A 13,589-nucleotide genomic window follows, 5' to 3' on the forward strand; every position below is an offset into this window, starting at 1 on the left:
AGTGTTGCAGGCCTTTCATTTGGCTCTTCCTTCCGGGACAATTGCAATTCTGTCAGACAATATGTCAGTGGTCTGGTATATCAACAAGCAAGGAAGAACCAAGTCCTACCCCTGTGTTGAGAAGCCGTGAGAATTTGGCAATGGGCAATAGCTTTCTGATAGCAACACATATCCCGGGGAGCTCCAACATTATTGTGGACAAACTGAGCAGTTGCATCCTCCTGCCTCATGAGTGGTCCCTCAATCCTGAGGTGGCGACAGAAATTTTCAGCCACTGGGGCCAACCATGCTGCGATCATTTTAACTCCCCATCGAACAACAAGTGCAGCAGCTATTTCACCCTACTTCCCCTGGAGGGGGAGTCCCCAAGGGACGCTCTAATCCACAATTGGCCCACGGGACTTCTTTACGCTTATCATCCCATTCCCCTGATTCCACAATTTCTAAAGAAAGCTCTTTGGTTGAGATGCAAGGTGATCCTCATAGCTCCATTCTGCCCTCGACAAGTTTGGTTCCCATTCCTTCGGCCTCACCTGGTATACCCATCATGGATTCTGGACTCTCTTCCAGATCTGATTACTCACCCCCACGGGTTGAGCCACCCAAATCTGTCCATTCTCAAGCTGACAGCTTGGTTTCTCCAGTTCCATTAGTTGCCATGCAAGCTAATCTCCCCTTGCCTGTTAGAGACATTATTCTGGCCTCTCATAAGCCATCCACCAGGAGACTATGTCAGGATAAATGGAAAAGGTTCTCCATCTGGTCAAAAGATAACATGCTAGACCCGTATTTGGCTCCAGTAACTGCGGTACTTCAGTACTTGGCTAAGTTTTCTGATAATGGGGCTTCTGCCTCTACTGTATGGGTACACCTGGAGGCAACTTCTAATTTCCACAATGGTATAGATGGCATCCCCCTTATTTTGTTCTGTCTATCCAAGGTCTTTCTTAATGGGGACTCTTGTATCAGGCCTCCTGTCAGGCAACTCGTGGAACCATGGAACGTCACTTCAGTCCTCCAGTCTTTGAATCAAAAACCTTTTGAACCTGCTGCGAAGTCTGACCTAAAGTTTTTGTCTTGGAAATCTTTGTTCTTGGTAGCCATCACATCTGCCAGAAGAGTCTCTGAGCTGCAGGTGTTGTGTATTAAGAGGCCCTATGTGGTCTTCAATAAAGGCAGAGTATCACTTCAGATGAATCCATCCTTCCTTCCCAAAGTTGTTTCTGAATTCTCCATAAAACAGACCATTGACTTACCAGTGTTCTTCCCAAATTTTGCCAATAGAGGAGAGTACTTCCTTCACTCCTTGGATGTACAGACAACTCAGATTTTACCTAGACAGGACCAAACCTATCCGTAAATCTGAACAACTTTTCATCTCTTTTTCTGGACCCAGAATGGGAGATGCTGTTTCCAAAGTTAAATTATCCAAATGGCTAAGGGACTGCATACGTTTCATCTAGTACCTCAATAACGAACCTATGCCAAAAGTTAAAGCTCACTGCACTAGATCTATGACAACATCTGTAGCTTTCCATTCCAGGGCTTCCATGGATGACATCTGCACAGCAGCTACTTGGGCTAAGCCTCATACCTTTATCAATCATTACAAATTAGACCTGGACTCCAGAGGGAGAGCTGTCTTTGGCTCAGTGGTACTCAGGAATGTTCTTCCATAAGGGACGCCCATGCACCTCAAGGTAGCTTGGGATTCTGTCCCATCAGTGATGAATGGAAAGAAGATTAACAATATCAGATAAAGAAGTTATGTCTTACCATAACGTTCCAACTGTGCTGTTCATCTTCTTTCATTCATCACTTCCCACCCTCCTTCCCCCTCCAAAGGCGATGCTTTGGGTCTAAGTGGTGCCTTAGGGTATTTGCGCAGAAGTGGCGTCTACTTTACTTCCTTTTCTCTAGCAAACTCAATCTGAGGTAACAGGGAGAGGGGCATTCTAGGTAGAGACTTAGCTCGAGAATTTTTTATCTGGCAAGAGCTTGGTAAAAAGGCTGACTCGGTTCCGAGGGCTTGGAACTGAACCAATCAGTGATGAATGAAAGAAGATGAACAACACAGATGGAACATTATAGTAAGACATAACTTCTTTTTTCATATGTGTCTGATTTTGTATGATTGCATGTCAAAGAATTAGTTCTGTATAATTGCATGTCAGAAGATCATTTATGTGCAATTGCATGTCATTGAATGCTGTCATCTGATGTGTGAACCACTTCTCAGAGAGGGAGGATGTAGAACAGAGTGTGGGTATGTACCTTTAAGAAGCATTTCCAGATGTAAGCACGTGCAGGCAGCAGTGCCATTTTGAGAGAACAGCCAGAGTGTTAACATGTATGAGCATAGTAGTCAGTCTGTTTATAAGTTTATTTAAGTCTAACTTACAGAGCCTCATTCCTGATGTATTTGTGTGTAATAAAGCTGCTTGAATCGAACCCACAACCATTTGTTTGTTTTATCCTGACTGGACGAGCGACATCTTCTTCAAAATCCTGATCCTGTGATTTATTTGTACTGTCCACTCTCTTTTCAAGATTTTTTGTCTGACTGACAGACCCACACTACTATCACCGACAAAACATCTTCTTCTCCCTCTGTTACTGCACAGCTTCTCCTAGCTGCCTCAGTGCCAGGAAAAGAAGCAGGAAGTGCAGAAGCAAAAATGTTCCCTCTCACAATGAAAAAAGTAGGGATTCTTTACTAATTGTCACAGCTTATATACATTATTTACATATTATACATTATTTGTTTATTTACATTTTTCAACTATAATCTAATACAGTCCCATGCGCTTTAATCATTCCCCCACCCTTTTTTCCATGACCAAAAACATAGTCTTCAAAATTTCATATAATATCCATTTCCCATTAAATTTTATTTAATTCAGCCTCTCACAGACTCTCATATTGTCCATAAAGTATAAAACATTTTTTATCAAATTCCCTCACCTCTTTTCATTTTCTATTACAATAATCTACACATATTCTAATATATTTATATTTAAATCTTGAACACTTGTAAAACCTTTCAGTATTTTATTTTCACATATGTTCTCCCATAAATCTTCCACTCTGAAATAGTTCAAAAACACATGTTCTGTTGTTTCAACTTCCCCACAATAATTACACACCCTCTGTTGTATTATTTTGTACAGCATATTAGCATTGACAGCTAGTGTACTTATTGTCAGTCTCAAAAAATCATTACATTCATAATTTTTTTACACCATGCAAACCTTATTTTATTCACATTTCTTTTTTTTTCATTTTCAAAATGCTTCCATGTGTAAGTATAATAATAATGATCATTCATTATATTTAATACCATTCTTTCCTGTTTTTTCTAAATGTTTTTATATTCAATTTCCATAAAAATGTTTGCTCTGATGCTCTTTTATTTTCATTTATGTGATTTTTCCATCTTTTCCCTGAACCTGTTCTCTCCCAAAAATCCTTATATTTATCTTTCATTATGACATCTATTAAATTCCTATTTTCTTCTTTTAATCCTACCAAAGTTTTATAAAGATTCAAGTAAGCTGTATGAATAAATGGGCTAATTAACCCTAATCCCCCTTCCTCTTTTTAACATACACAATCCCTCTTCTAACTGGATTTAACCTTGATCCTAATATAAATGAGAATACAACAGACAATAAAAAGAAGTTATGTCCTTACCATAACGTTCCATGTGAGTTGTTCATCTCGCCTTTTTGTTCTTACACGTGGGTTCGGAGCCAATCCCTCGGCTCCGAGTCGGCCACTTTTCAAGCTCAAACTCTCAGAGAAGCTCGAGACCTAGTGTATATCCCATGATGCTCTACTGTAAACCCCCAGAACTAGTATGCTGCACCCGAAGACAGCCTAAAAAGGAAGAAAACACTACAGTACCTACCTATCTAGGTACCTATAGATTTGCAGAAAGAAAAAACAGTCTGTCCTAAGAAGACAGGCTGACAAGACCGACCAATCTACCAAAGCAACCATCTTTCTCAACAGGAGGGGGAAGGTGGGAGGGAATGTAAGAACAAAAAGGCGAGATGAACAACTCACATGGAACGTTATGGTAAGGACATAACTTCTTTATGTGAAGTTGTTCTATCTCACCGTTTTGTTCTTACACGTGGGTAGCATCCCAGGCACCCTAATCCTGGGTGGCTCAAGGGAAACATTCCTGAGCACAGTGGAACCAAAGGAAGCCCTGTCCCTGGAGGCCCTGTCCACTTTGTAATGAGTGATAAACGTGTGAGGTTATGACCACGTGGCAGTTGCACAAATGGTATCCAAGGGTAAACGAGCTGCATGAGCTAATGACATAGAAACAGCCCACGTAGAATGGGCTTTGATATTAGTCGGTAATGGCTGGTTAGTGGAGGAATAAATGAATTTAATGCAGTCAGAAAGCCACTTAGATAATGTGATTTTTGATACTGCAGAACCTTTCTTGTTCTCTGCTTAAGAGACAAAGAGTTGATCCGATTGTCTGAAGTCTTTCGTTCTGTCCAAGTAGAATCTCAATTGTCTGTGAACATCAAGCTTGTGTAACATATATTCCAGTCTGTTGGTATGGTGTCTAAAAAAGGTTGGGAGCTCAATGGACTGATTTAAGTTAGTTTCTGAACAGACCTTAGGAAGAAAGGTAGGATTTGTCCTGAGGGACACCCTATCAGGGTGGAAGATCAAATATGGGGGCTTGGAAGATAAAGCTTGAAGTTCGGAGACCCTACGTGCAGATGTAATGGCTACCAGAAATATAGTTTTCCAAGACAGAAACTTCAAGTCACAGGATGACGCGGGTTCGAAGGGGGCAAGCATCAATATCCATTTATATCCTCTTTGTCTCCTTTTTCCATATAAATTTCATGACCCCAGTACATATTTCTTTTCTACTATTCCTCTTTCTAAACATTCATTTAATACTTCCACAAAATACACTTTTTGCCATTCTTCCATATTATTATACACGTGATACTCAATGTCATCCACCCCATAACTTTTTCCATATTTCTTTTAGAATTTCATTACATTCATCTACTATTATTTTCCCCAGATTCTTATTATCCTCTTTACTCAGTTTTTTAACTCTCCATTTTTTTACTTCTTTTATCTCCTTATTTTTTAATGTATTTTCTATATGCTTCCTTATTACTTCAAATATTTTTTCTTGTGTATTCACTCTTTCTCCTACATTATTCTTCAGTTATCTTATTATTCTCTCATTTTATTTTTCTATCTTATTTAAATATAGAGCCACTTCTTTTTCTCTCATAAGAAATACTTTTGCTTATATAGAATATTAATCTTCTCCTGATTCATTTCATATATCTTTTTCTCCTTTTCATAAAAAAATATTTTACAGATTTTTAACACCTCTCTAAATACTTCCTGACTCAACTACCTATATTTTAGCTTTTACCTTCTCTTCACAGTTTGACATTGAAAAACACTTTTATTTTTCTTTAAAACTTATCTACCAACTTGTCCATTTTTCATAAAAATTCTCATATCTACATGATTTTTCTGTAATTAAGCTCTCTTCAATCTTCCTCATCCATATTTTTTCATTAAATCTCTTACTGACTTTCGCTAGTCTTAAGCATCCTTCCTTTTCCTGCACTTCTGCCCATATATGTGAATGACCCCAGAAGCCTGTTACCTTTATTCCTTCTAGTACAAATTTCAGACTATCAGATATTACAAAATAATCAATTTCTGTTTTTGTATTATTTTGTATAAGTCCAGCATTTGTTGTCCCATATATTTGTTTATTATTTTTATTTATTTGGCATTTGTTGACCGGGTTAGTCCAACTGAGCCAAAGCCCTTTTTCAGTGGAGGCCCAGGTAGAAAAGCTCCACAAATAAGTATACACATGTACAATGTGAACAGCTCCACAAGTAAGTATACACCAGTACAGCATGAACAGTATAACATGAATACTTAAAGTTATACAAGAAAATCAGATATAATACATGGTAACATCTCAAAGTATTTACAATCAACATTATAAATGTTCTCCAGTGCAATAATTATAGAGAGAGACCCAGGTTCAATTAATAGCTGCTATGCTAGTAGACTATTAAAATCGTAAAGGCTGTTATGCAGTGAGGAGAGTAGATAGAAGGAAGAGGGTTAGGAGAGAAAGAGCTGAAATATGGAGGGGGAGGTAGGCCAAGGAGGGCAGTTATAGGTCAAGGAAGGTGGTTACACTATATCTTTCCACTTTTCTTTATTTCATATACATTCCTAACCATTTCCTTCTTTCTTTTTATTAAATCACAGTTAAAATCCCCCACTATTATTTCCATATTCAGTCCTACATAATTTAGAAATTTTTAAAACATTTTCTGTCTTTATTTCATAAATTGCAATAATTCTATACATGTCTTTTTCCACCTTACATCTATCATCATTGTGCTACCTAATTCTTCTATAGTATAATCTAAAACTTTTATAGTTTCATGACATAACACACCAATTCCTAAACACGTATCTTCTCCCATATTCCAAATAATGTTTCCGTCCCATAACTCTTCCATTTGTAACCTTTCTTCTTCTGTTAATATTCTCATGGCTACTAATATAATTATATGCATATCAAGTAAGTATTCTCATGTCTTCTAATATAATTATATGCATATCAAGTAATGTACACCATTCTAAGACACTTATTTTCTTTTGATATTCTTTATACTACTGAAATTTATAGCTAAAATGTTCAACTTCCTGTTAAAATAAGTTTATTGTCTCTTTTTTCATTTTCTTTCACAACTACACTTTTAAACTTCTTTTTTCTATCTTTCACCCTTTTCTCTCTAGAGTTCGTTTTTCCTCTCACCATTTTTCAGTTTACAGATTGATCTTCACTTGTTTCCTGTACTAATTCTTCACCTTCATTATTTTAATTTTTTCTATTTTTTTCTTTATAATTTTCTTGTATAGCAATCTGCTCTTCATGTTCCTCTGCTACACTTCTTTCTATATTATGTACACATTCCTGTATCTGCTCTTGTTCTTTAACTTCTGTGTGTTCTTCACAATCCAACCATGCATTCCTGTTTGCCCGCATTTTTACACATCATATCACATTTCTTAGTTTCATGCCAGGCTTGCCACAAATAAAACATTTTATTTTGTCACAATTACTGATCAAATGATCATATTTCCACAAAAAAACATGGTTTTGGTTGTCCTGTATATTTAATAAAATGTCTATTACCTTCTACATTTATCATACTTGGAATATGTATTACTTTTTAATTTTCCTTTTTCAAAATCACCCCACATTTCTGTCCCCCCGTTCATAAACCTCTATCATCTTAAAGTTTTGTAGTGTCTGTAACTTCTTTACATAAAGTCTTTAAATAGTCCTTCAATGCTTCTGTCTCAACTTCAGTTCAAAATTGCACAAAAATCCTTTTTTTGGCTCTTTATTAAGTGTTGTACTACATATGAATTCCAAGGATTACAGTCTTTTTTCATCTCAAATTTCTCCAAGAATTATTCCATTTACTATCCTGTCTCAAAAAATATATATCACAATATGTCTCTTTATTAATATATGTAAAGGCTCTTACCTCTTTAGGTGAAGTACCCAAGGCTGCAATGATTGTGTCCCAAACCCCATACCTTTCAGGCTGTTTTCTTCTTTATTGCTCAGCATTACTACACATTTTTTTGCCATCTCTCTTCCTCATTCCACTCATCTCTCTCCTTCTTTTAACTTTTATTTCTTCTTTTCTGTGATCTCTTTTACCTCCTCCTCATCCTGTATTTTGTCCATAATTTTGCCTCAAGATGCTGCCACCTCGCTTTCAGGTTCATTGTGGCTCAATATTTCTTTTAAGTAAACATCCCACAACCCTTCTGATTGGAGGGTTGTAATTGCACACTCCACTTGAGATCTGTTGCTTCCTTTGAACAAACCTTCTGAAACAAATATTCCAAATCCTGTTAATGTTCTATCACCTTCACTTCCTTTGGTTCACCCTTCCCATCCTCTCTCACCGACTTCTCTGCACCTGTGACTGTCTTCTCTTCTGCTAACATCTTACTCTTGGACTCCGCTATCTTCACAGAATCCTCTCTAATTTCTTGCTCCTTATTATGATTGCTCACTTCTTCTGTGCTATAAATTGTTGCTATGTTCCTTTTTGCTTCTCTGGGCTGCCTATGTGCCCGTAACAGAAGCAGGAAGTGTAACCATACACAGTGAACCCATATGCAATGAGTAGGGGGGTTATTTGCATACATATATACAATTCATATTTTTACATATTTATATATATATTTACATATTTATAATGTTTACATATTTTATCAATCAGTACATTAGTATTCCCATTTTCAGTAGTTCCCCCCACTCTTTAACCCACAACCAAAACCATATTTTTTCCAGTATTTTTGTCAAAGTCCATTTTAAATTGTATTTGATTTCATCAAGTATTTCATTCCATATGATCCATATTACATATAATACAATTCTGTCCATTTGTTTTGCTTCATTTTGAGATCTAGTTCCATAAAACCTATACTCTATCATGTTCATGTTTAACATTTCAAAATGTAGGTAAGTTTTAATTAAATCATATTTACATACTTCTTTCCACAGTGTTTAAATTCTCTCACATTTAAAAAAAAAAACATGTTCTGCAGTTTTCAGTTCTTTACATTTATTACATATTCTATCCTGTTTTCTGTTATATGGCATATTTGCCCCCACTGGTAATTTTCCTATGGACAACCACCACAACAATCATTACATTCTTATTCATAGATTCATAGGTGTTTACTAGGCTAATGACCACAAGGGCCTTTTTAAGCCTAGCCATGCATCCCAAATCTGTGACAAGTTCTGATACCCTTGATAAGTGTAAGCATGGGTCTGGGAAATGAACCATTTACAGGTTACCTGTATGTATTAGAGACATAGGTGCCAAACCAGGGATGAATTTCAAGTTTCCCATCCTATTGTCCAAGTTGCACTTAAATTGGGTTAGGGAGAAACTCTGCTTCACATGGATGGGGCGCCTGTTCCACAGACAGGGTAGTATCTGAGATACATACCTATCTCTCCAGCAGGTCCTATTTATATCACAGGCAAGGTTCAAGTCTTTAGAAGTGGGTAATTCTGGTGCTGTTTGTTTTGTGGATATGCAGGACGTCCATCAGAGTGGGGTCTTAGAATGCCCTGTATGCCAGGCCTAGATCACCCTCAAAAGCCTGTAGGAGACAGAATACAAGGATAGGGCCACAAGGCAGTTTGCATAGGACATTTTACTTATATCCTGTATTTTTTTAGTGGGGAACCTCTGTGAACATTCCAATTATTAGATATGCCTGGTTAGGTACATACCAAAGAGGGCATTGTACTCAATGCTAATCTGATAAATGCCGAATACAGTGGAACAATGACTTCCTTGCATTTAGATGCCATACCTATGTTTATACGTTGCACAACACAGAGTGATTTCCTCACCACTATAGACACGTGATGGTCAAAGGCTAGATTACTATCTGTGTGTGTCCTTAAGTCCCTGACTACTGGGTCAACTCTAAGGGGTGTGTTGTCAATATGATAGCTACCAGGGATGGATTACTTCCCAAAGGATACCATTATGCAGTTCTTGGCATTTAGTTGTAGTCCATGGCTCTGACACCAGTTATTTTTCTGTGTCAGCTCCTCCTGGAGAACATTTGTGTCAGTGTAAGATTCAATCACAGCTCCTAATTTGCAATAATCTGCAAATTTAGTCAGCCAGAGACCACTGACATTCGCCTTGACTTCTGAGAAGTAAATGCCAAAAAGGAGCGGTCCAAGAACTGATCCCTGAGGGACTCCACTTGTGACTGGCCTCTTTGTAGAGGTGGACTCCCCAATTCTAACTTCCTGGGTCCTGTCTGTGAACCAGTTGGCTATCCACCGGGTGACATACAGGTTTGTACCTAACCTCTTGAGTTTGTCAACAATGTTTGAGCAAGGTATTGTGTCAAATGCCTTGGCCAGGTCAAGGTAGGCAGTGTGAATTATTTTGCTCTCATCCATTGCTTTGTTGACCTTCTCATAGAAGTCCACCAGGTTGGGTAGGCATGATCTGCCCATGACAAAACCAAACTGGGTTGGGTCCAATGTTTGGAGGTTTACTATATCTCTATTGATCATCTCTGTGATAATTCTTTCCATGGCTTTACATATAAGACTAGTGAGACTTATGGGTCTGTAGTTTCCACGGTCTGTAGATGACCCAACTTTGTGCAGAGGGATGGCTGTTGCTTTTCTCCATTCATGAGGCACAAAGCCTGTTTGGAGTCTACAGTTAAATAGTAATTCCAGAGGCCCTGATAGGTAATGTTTCATGCTATTTAGAAGGCATCCTGGGATATTGTCTGGGTCTATTGATGCAGTGTTCTTGGTCTTAGAGAGAGCATTCAGGACATGTTCCCTAATGATAATAGGGGGAGTTATATTTGATGATATTTCCTGAGGAAAGGTTGAGGGGGAGAGAGGGGTAAAGTTGGATATGAATTTATCAGGCAGGAGGTTTGCTATATCTTCTATCTATCTATGTAGGTGTCTCCGATTACAATGAGTTCTGCACACAATTGTGTATTGCCTTTGAGGTTGCGGACATAGCTAAAAAATACTTTGTGGTTGTCCTTGGCCTGGGAGGGCAAACCTCAAATTTAGCTTTAGTAGACTTTATTTGTCCTCTGAGTTGTTTGTTTAGTTTGACGAGAGTGCTTTTATCCTGCTGGATGCTGCACCTCCTAATTTTTGCCATGATTTTCTTCCTTCAGTTATACGGCCTATTGATTTTGTGATTCCACAAGGGTGGCTTGTTTTTTGAGTTAGTTCTGTACTTCTTCCTGGTGGGTACAGCTGCCTCTGTGCAGCTATTAACATGCTTGTACAGGGTTCCTTCAACTTTTTATAATTTCTGTATCTCATCATTATTGCTTTCTTATCTATTTCTAGCTCTTTCCATGGATCCATCAAATAAAAGGATCTTATAATGTTAACATACCATTCTTTTCTATTCTTTTCAATCATATTCTTTTTAATTTCCACAACACAAATTTGCTGTACAATTCTTTCATTTCTTCATTAAAACACGTTTACTTCTTTTTGCATTTCCATTTCTTCCCAGATTTCTCTATATTTAAAATACATTGTTTCTATCAAGTTTTTATTATTTTTCATTACTCCTTTTACTACTTTATACATACTTAAAGAGGCTGCATGCACAATTGGATTAATCACCCCCAATCCCCTTGTTCATCCTTCATATACAAAATTCCCCCTTTAACTGGGTTCAGTCTTGACCCCCAAATAAATGAAACAATTAGCTGCATAATTTCTTTTTCATATTTCATTGGCATCATGTAAATATTTCCTGTATAAGTTATTTTACCTATTATTGTGGTGTTTATTAAATGTGCTTCCTTCTTGTATGAAAACCTATATGTCTTCCAGAATGTAATCATGTCTTTGATTTCTTGAATAATTTTGTCCCATTGTTCATGTCTGTATTCTGTACTTCCAAATACTATTCCTAAAATATCTATACTCTTCTCGTTATGTTACACACCTCCTATAATGCATTCATACCCAAATCCTTTATTTTTATTTATGCTTAAACCAGTTCCTTCAACTGTGTACTAAGTTTTCCCATAATTCTTTTTCCATCCAGGCTTAACTTTTTGCTATTACTACAGTGTCATCAGTGTAAGCATACACTATTGGCAGCTGTATTCCCTTCAGCATTCTATATCCTCCCTTACTTGAAATTTTATTAATTTCCATTACTACTGTGTTCATGATTATAGCAAAGATCATATTGCTTGCAGGACATCCTTGTTTTATACCACACTCTATTATCCCCAATCCAACCATGTATGTTCAGTCTTAGATAATTCTTTTCATATATTAATTTAATTAGTTGTACTATTTTTTCACTTATATTATATGCTTGTAAACTACCACACAATGCTTCATAATGAATATTATCATATGCCTTACTAACATCCCGTCATGATTTTTGTTTCCACTTTTTTATTAATAATATCAGTTACTTCCCTTATTATCTACAATAGGTCTTGACTCCCTTTTCCTTTTCTACCAAACAAGTTCTGATTAAGTATCTTTCTATTTTACATTCTAATCTTTTAGTTACTATTCTCAAAAAAAAATTATAGTCTGTGTTATTCAGTGTAATTGGTCTCCAGCTTTTTATTTCATCTTTATCTCCTTTCTTTAGTATAAATTTTATCACACGTGTGCAAATTTATTTATACTTAATTCTTTTTCTTCTAGCCACTCATTCATTACTTCCATAAACACCATTTTTGCCAATCATACATTTCTTTATATAAACTATATTCAGTTCCATCCACACCTGTCATTGAATTAATGTTAATATCATTCAAGATCTCATTCAACTCATTTATGCTTATTTTTCTTTCTAAATATTCATTATCTTCCTTATTTAATTTTCCCCATTGTAAATTTGTTCTATGTTAACTCCATTTTTATTATATAAATCTAATACAAATTCTTTAATTATTTCATATATTTCTTCTTTTTTTTACTTGTTTCCCTTCTTTATTTTTTAATTCTCTCATTATCTTTCCTTCTTTTACTATCTTACATAAGTATGGTGCTGCTACTTCTTTTTTTCCTTATGAACAACATTTTTGCTTAAATAATAATTTAGTAAACTTATCCTGATTTCTTCTATATAATTATTTTTCATAACATGATTTTTTCTTCTCTATTAAATCTTTAAATATGTTTGAATTAATATTTTGTATTCCATTTTTTTCTTTTTTCCTTTTCTTTTCTATGCATTCTAAAACTACTTTATATGTATTACATTGTCATTTTCCATTTTCAAAAATGATGCAACATTCTCAACCCCCAGTCCATAGTCCTCTTTCACCATAGATTTTAGTAGTGTCCAACACTTCTTTACATATTGTTAACAAATATCCATTCCGTTCTTTTGCTTCTACTTCAGTTCTAAACTGAATCATAATTCTTTTTTTTTTTTTGTTTGACTGAAAAAAGGCCTGCACCACATATTCTGACCATGGAAAGTCTGCTTTCTTTTTTTTCCATGGGCCCCAAAAAAGTTTTCCATAGCCTGACCAGTTTAAAAAAAAAACTAGTCAAAAAGTTTCTTTGTTAAAAATGAAAGCTCTTACATCTTCAGCTTTTACTCCCAGAGGTGCATTAACATTGTCCCATACCTTATATCTGTCTAGGCCTTTGTCTTTTTTACGGCTCACCAAAACAACATATTTTTTCTTTATTTCTTTCATCTTTGTCTTCTCCTTAGTTGCTTCTTCCACCGTTAGAGCATAGGACTTTTTTTCTGGAATCTTATCGGGCACCTTTTCCTTCTCTTTTTCTCCCTCTTCTATTTTTTCCATAATGTCATTGCAAGATCCAACAGCTCAATTTTCAGGCTCACTCTGGTTAATTAGCTCTTCCAGATATTTATCCTGCAACCTTCCTGATTGGAGGGTTGAAATAACACATTTTTCTGCAGCTTCTGTCACTTCAGACAGGTTTT

Source organism: Protopterus annectens, chromosome 1.part1 (genome assembly GCF_019279795.1).
Source record: "Protopterus annectens isolate FY-2018-M chromosome 1.part1, PAN1.0, whole genome shotgun sequence".
NCBI lineage: Eukaryota > Metazoa > Chordata > Ceratodontiformes > Protopteridae > Protopterus > Protopterus annectens.